The sequence below is a fragment of the Arachis hypogaea genome, chromosome 11 (genome assembly GCF_003086295.3).
Source record: "Arachis hypogaea cultivar Tifrunner chromosome 11, arahy.Tifrunner.gnm2.J5K5, whole genome shotgun sequence".
Lineage (NCBI taxonomy): Eukaryota > Viridiplantae > Streptophyta > Magnoliopsida > Fabales > Fabaceae > Arachis > Arachis hypogaea.
In genome coordinates this window covers 23,648,314-23,655,876 of record NC_092046.1, presented here as the reverse complement: position 1 = coordinate 23,655,876, position 7,563 = coordinate 23,648,314, and positions in this window count along the sequence as shown.

Sequence of the window (7,563 nt, the reverse complement as noted above, 5' to 3'; positions counted from 1 at the left end):
CTGCTTTCCTGCTGTCTTCATCCAATCAGTCCTACTGCTTTCCATGGCAAGCTTTATGTAAGGGCATCACCGTTGTCAATGGCTACATCCCATCCTCTCTTGTGAAAATAGTCCAATGCGCTGTCACTGCATGGCTAATCATCTGGAGGTTCTCGATCATACTGGAATAGGATTTACTATCCTATTGTGTCTGTCACTACGCCCAGCATTCGCGAGTTTGAAGTTCGTCACAGCCATCCCTTCCCAGATCCTACTCGGAATACCACAAACAAGGTTTAGACTTTCCGGATCTCAGGAATGGCCATCCATGGGTTCTAACTTATACCACGAAGACACTTAATAACTCGGACTTGGTCCCCTGTATTAGATATCCAAGAGATATCCATTCAATCGAAGGTAGACCGGAAGTGGTTGTCAGGCACGCGTTCATAGGGAATGATGATGATTGTCACGTTCATCACATTCATGTTGAAGTGCGAATGAATATCTTAGAAGCGGAATAAGTTGAATTGAATATAAAACAGTAGTACTTTGCATTAAATCATGAGGAACAGCAGAGCTCCACACCTTAATCTATGGAGTGCAGAAACTCTACCGTTGAAAAATACATAAGTGAATATAGGGTAAGAATGGCTGAGTGGAGCCTCCCATGGAGGTCTAGAGATCTAAAAAATGATCAAAAGATGATCCGAAGATGTCTAATACAATAGTAAAAAGTCCTATTTATACTAGGGTTTACAGAAGTAAGTAATTGATGCATAAATCCACTTCCGGGGCCCACTTGGTGTGTGCTTGGGTTGAGCTTGAAGTTTACACGTGGAGAGGTCATTCTTGGAGTTGAACGCCAGTTTGTAACGTGTTTCTGGCGTTCAACTCTAGTTCGTGACGTGTTTCTGGCGTTTAACTCCAGACTGCAGCGTAGAACTAGTGTTCAATGCCCTTTTACGTCATCTAAACTCAGCCAAAGTATGGACTATTATATATTGATGGAAAGCCCTGGATGTCTACTTTCCAACACAATTGGAAGCGCGCCATTTTGAGTTCTATAGCTCCAGAAAATCCACTTTGAGTGCAGGGAGGTCAGAATCCAACAGCATCAGCAGTCCTTCTTCAACCTCTGAATCTGATTTTTGCTCAAGTCCCTCAATTTCAGCCAGAAAATACCTGAAATCACAGAAAAACACACAAACTCATAGTAAAGTCCAGAAATGTGAATTTAACATAAAAACTAATAAAAACATCCCTAAAAGTAACTAGATCCTACTAAAAACATACTAAAAACAATGCCAAAAAGCGTATAAATTATCCGCTCATCATTAGGCGAACAGAAAATGATGTTTAGAAAGTTCAATTGCATTAAATAGTAAATCAGAGAATCAGAAAAGTAAGCAGTAAATAAGTAGTGAATAATATATGGAGAAACAGTTAAGGCTTCAGAGATATCTATTTTTCGGATTGACTTTTTTTACTAACTATTTTAATCATGCAAGATTCAATTCATGGCAAACTATAAGTGACTAAACCCTAATTCCTTAGACCTTTTTAGTCTCCTCTAAAATTCATCAACCGCCAATTCCTTAGTCACTTAATTTCAATTAGAGGGTGAAGTTCAATTCTAGTTTATATGCTACAAAAATCCTAATTACCCAAATATAAGAGGATTATATGTCACGTATCCCGTTAAGTCCAGATAATTAGAAGTTTAGGAGAAATTGTTTTCAAGCTATTGTTCAAGTAAATAGCTTTTCTAAGTTATACAAGAACGCAATTAGAACAAGGATCATACTTCCATTCCACCCAAATTCATAAGTAAAGAACGAAAACAATTCTTGAATTATAAATCAGTACATAAATTAAAATAGAAAAATAATAGTATCAATCCATACAATAGACAGAGTTCCTAACGTTAATAGTGGAGGTTTAGTTGCTCATGGTTCGGAGAGAAAACTAGGATTCAGAAAAACTGTAAATTGCGGAATGAGGTAGGAGAGAAGAAAAGAGACCAAAGGGCTGATACTTTTCCCTTTTATATCTAATCCTAATTAATGTAAAATATATTTCCTAAAAACTAAATAATATCTTTTCCTATTTTAAAATAAAAATTAAAGTTTTAATCAGAATAAATGAAATATCTCGCATGGGTTGTGCATTGGCGTGGGACCACTTGATTGAAGGAGGGCTTGTGCCTAACTTGGCTTGGAGCTGCGCCTTACTTGAGGTGGGCAGCGTGTCTTGGTGTGGAGCTTGAACATTGGCACCTTACTTGAGGGGATCATGCGCCTAACTTGAAGTGTGGCCTACTCCTTGTGCATGTTTGTTGATGTATGGCAACTAACTTGAATGGATCGTGTGCCTAACTTGAGTGAAGGAGCATTACTTGCGTGTTGTTGGTGTGCCTTGCGCCTAACTTGAAAAATCTCAAGTTAGGCGCAGCCTTGGCAGCCTTGGATGAATGAGTATAAGTGATCTTGGCGCCTAACTTGAGAAATCTCAAGTTAGGCGCCACCCTTGCTGACTTGGTGGAGCAGAAGTATGGACTATTATACATCATTGGAAAGTTCTGAAAGTTAGCTTTCTAACATCACTGAAATCACGTCCATTAGACATCTGTAGCTGGAGTTATTTAGGTTTCAGTGCAGAGAGATTAGGATTGACAGCATCATTCGCCTTCTTCTCTTTTTCTATGGAAACTCCATCAAATCCAGCCGAATACAACCTAAAATAAACAGCATTGCACACAACTCAAAGTTGCATCCATAGTGGCTAAAAGATGATTAATTCTTGATTAAACTCAACAAATTAAATGCAAATTCACTAGGAAAAGATAGAAAAGATGCTCACGCATCAACAATCAGAACGATTAATCTCGAATTTGATACCAATTGTTCTGATACCACTTGTTGGGTCACTTTCGATGCTTCACCTTGAATACTCTTTAAATCATTCTCTGATACTACTTGTTGGGCCACTACTTGCTTTGATACCAGTTGTTTAGGCACCGTGGGAAGCTCTCGATCACTAGGGAGACTTCGGAGAGGAACCAAATGAGAGAACATAAGATGAAAAGATTCCACATCCAACTCAAAACCGTAAGGTGTGAAGTTAATAGGTCTCTCATCGTATAAACTCCCCATTCTTTCTCTTTTTTTCAATGTGAGACTAATTTTTACACTCATCAATCTTACTACTTAACATAGTATTGAAAAAGAAAACAAGAAGAAGAGTAAAAAAGATACAGGCTACAAGAACACCAAAATGGAGGGAGAGTCGTAAAGATAAAAATTCCAAAGTAGAGAGTGAAATTGAAACAGCATTGTGAGTCAAAAAATTTTCTCAATATAGGAATAACATTGAAAGCCATGATTTCTTGTTTATGAAAATTGTGGTCAATGATGTAAGGAATAGCGTAAAAAAATAAGAAGGAGTATCGTAAAGACTATAAGGACGTCAAAGTAGAATTGAAGCGACATTGTGACCGAATAAGAAGCACAGATCGCAATGGCTCATCCCAAAAATCCTATTCGGTATCGCAACATTCTTCTTCTTCATCCTCATGTGTGCGTGTGTCTTTTCCAATAATAATGATGATGGGATTAGTGATGAAGAAATTGCTTACCTCTTGAAGTTTAGGAAAATCCTGCACAATCTTTTCTCCAATTGGTTCGATAACAACACTACTATGTGCTAATGGACTAGCAATAGCATAATTTGTGCAGAAAAGATCAAAGTCGGGTCAAGGAGCTCAATGGAACACTCACTTTAGGTTTCAACAAATTTCTTGTCACACTCATTTTACTTGATCTTGGAAACAACAATCTCAGTAGCCCTTTGTCCAGGTCATTTTCAAAATTACCCAAGCTAAATAGATTGGATCTCAGCAACCAGAAGAATAATAATAGGTTGTTGGGTACAATTTAAGTACTTTCATCCATGTTACGATTGTATAAAGTGAATCTTAAGGGGAACTCCTTCAAGGGTTCTATCCCAAACTTATCCAATTGCACACACTTGCAATATCTATTGCTTACAAATAATTGGTTAACAGGTGTAGTTCTACCTTTTCTGGGACTGCTTAGTAAAATCTGTTAAGTTTTATCGAAAAATATCTAGTTGCATGGTCTTCTTCCTTCATCTAATAAGACTCAGACTCCAAAGGTAAATCTCACTACTAATGCATTCTGTTTAGACTATCCTTGACCTTGTGATTACAAAGAAACCACTTTGCTTCAAGTTGTTCAGGCATTTCATTATATATTTTTGTTGGCGCAATCATGGTGAAGAAATAATCCCTGTCAAGCTTGGAATTTCATCACCAGTGATGACAAGGACAAAATCAGAACCGTGAATTTGACAAACATGAATTTGACAGGGACAATATTTTCTTCATTTGAGAGTTTAATGGGTTTATATGAATTGTATCTTGGTGGAAATAAATTGAATGGTTCCATATCAAAGAGCTTGACAAGTCTACGACAACACAAGATTCTGGATGTGTCCAATAACAACCTATCGAAAAATCTTCAATCATTATCAACTAAAACCATTGTCATTACCACAGGTAATGCTTTTCTCTAGAAGTCTCACCCACCCAAAATTTCGCTCTCTTCTACTTTCATTTTAGGTACGCTAATTATTATCTCTACATTGAGCAATGTTAAACTTACGGAAAACAAAAAGTAAAACAAAATTATGACTATGTTAAACTTAAAAATTTATACTAATATACATTGATTCTCTCTTCTACTTTCATTTTCGGTACGCTAATTATTATCTCTACATTGAGCAATGTTAAACTTACGGAAAACAAAAAGTAAAACAAAATTATGACTATGTTAAACTTAAAAATTTATACTAATATACATTGATTAATTTTTGGTATGCATTTAATATTTTAGAATGCATATAATGGTGGAAGAGAAGTGACGCCTTTTGATATATATATATATATATATATATATATATATATATATATATATATATATATATATATATATATATATATATATATATATATATATATATATATATATATATATATGTTAAGACTTAGACATCGAGAGCTAAATTAATTATATTATATAGTATAAATTTAAAATGTTATACATATTGCTTCGAGATATATTAGATAATATGTAAATTAATATTAAATTTAAAACTTAATTTGTAAAAACTATTGTACAATATATTTATTTATTTTGGCAATTTATATATGATTTAATAATATTACTATTCAACAAAAAAGAAATACAAAGAAAAATATATCATTTTAATATAGATAATAATTGTGCTTAATTGTTACTTTGTAATTGTATTGAATAATAATATGAACTAAATTTAATTGATTTAGAATCTTTAAACTACCAGACCGACCATTTGTTAGGCTACCGTAGAAAGCTCTCGACTACTGGGGAGATTTTAGGGAGGAACCACCTTGAATACTCCTCAAACCATCAGACTGATTAATCTCGACTCTGATACCAATTGCTCTGATACCACTAGTTGGTCTACTTTCGATGCTTCACCTTGAATATTCTTTAAATCACTCTCTGTTACTACTTGTTGGGCCACCACTTGCTCTGATACCACTTGTTTGGCCACCATGGAAGGCTCCCGATCACCAGGAAGACTTTGGAGAGGAATAATATAAGAGAACATAACATGATAAAACACCACATCCAACTCAAAAAACCTTAAGGTGTCAAGTTAATGGGTCTCTCATCGTATAAACTTACCATTCTTTCTTGTATTCTTCAAGGTGGGACTAATTCTTACACTCCTCACACTTGCTACTTAATATAGTATTGAGAAAGAAAATAAGAGGGAGAGTAAAAAAGATACAAGCTATAAGAACTCCAAATAAAGGGAGTCATAAAGATAAAAACTCCAAAGTAGAGAGTAAAATTGAAGCAGCATTGTGAGCCAAAAAATTTGCTCAATATAGAAATAACATTGAAAGCCATAATTTCTCGTTTATAAAAAGTGTGGTCAGTGGTGTAAAGAGTAGGGTCAAAAAAAGAAACAAGAGGGAGTATCATAAAGACTATAAGGACGCCAAAGTAAAATTGAAGCGACGTTGTGATCGAACAAGAAGCACAGATCGCAATGGCTCATTCTAAAATCCTACTTGGTATTGCAACATTCTTCTTCTTCATCATGTGTGCATGTGTCTTGTCTAATAATATGATGATGGGATTAGTGATGAAGAAGTTGATTACCTCTTGAAGTTTTGGTAAGCCCTGTATATCTTTTCTCCAATTGGTTCGACAACAACACTACTATGTGCAAATAAACTGGCATAGTTTGTGCAGAAAAGATTGAACTCGAGTCACGAAGCTCAACAGAACACTCCTTTTAGGTCTCAATAAATCCCTTGTCACACTCATTTTCCTTGATCTTGGAAACAACACTCTCAGTGGCCTTTTACCCGAGTCGTTTTCAAAACTACCCAAGCTAAAAATTGGATCTCAGCAACCAGAAGAATAATAATAAGTTATCGGATACGATTCAAGTTCTTTCATCTATGTCACGATTATATAAAGTAAATCTTGAGGGGAACTCCTTCAAAGGTTCTATCCCAAACTTATCCAATTGCACACACTTGCAATATTTATTGCTTGCAAGCAATTAGTTAATAGGTGTAGTTTCACCTTTAATGGGACTACTTAGCAAAAATCTATCATGTTTCATTGAAAAATATCTGGTTGCAGAATCATCTTCCTTCATTTAATAAGACTTAGACACCAAAGATAAATCTCACTCCTAATGCATTCTGTTTATACCATCCTGGACCTTGTGATCATAGAGTCACCACTCTACTTTAAGTTGATCAAATATTTTAATATCTATTTTTGTTGGTGCAATCATGGCGAAGAAACAATCCCTATCAACTTTGAAATTTTATCACCTGTGATAATAAGGGCAACATCAGAACCATAAATTTGACAAACATGAATTTGACGGGATAATATCTTTTACATTTGATAATTTAATGGATCTGTATAGATTCTATCTTGGTGGGAATAAGTTAAACGGTTCCACTCCAGAGAGCTTGACAAGTCTACGACAACTCAAGATTTTGGATGTGTCCAATAACAACCTATCGAAAATTTTCCATCATTCTTAATTAAAACTGGCAATGCTTTTCTCCCGCAGTCTCACTCACCTAAAACTTTGCTCTCTTCTACTTTTATTCTAGGTATGCTCATTATTATTTCTACATTGAGCAATGTTAAACTTACGAAAAACAAAAAGTAAAACAAGATTAAGACTATGTTAAACATAAAAATTTATACCAGTATACACCGACTAATTTTTGGTATGCATTTAATATTTTAGAATACATATAATAGCGGAAGAGAAGTGACATTTATATATATATATATATATATATATATATATATATATATATTGCTTCGGGATATATTAGATAATATATAAATTAATATTAAATTTAAAACTTAAGTTATAAAAATTATTATACAATATATTTATTTATTTTGATAATTTATATATGATTTAATAATATTACTATTTAACAAAAAAGAAATACAAAGAAAAAATATA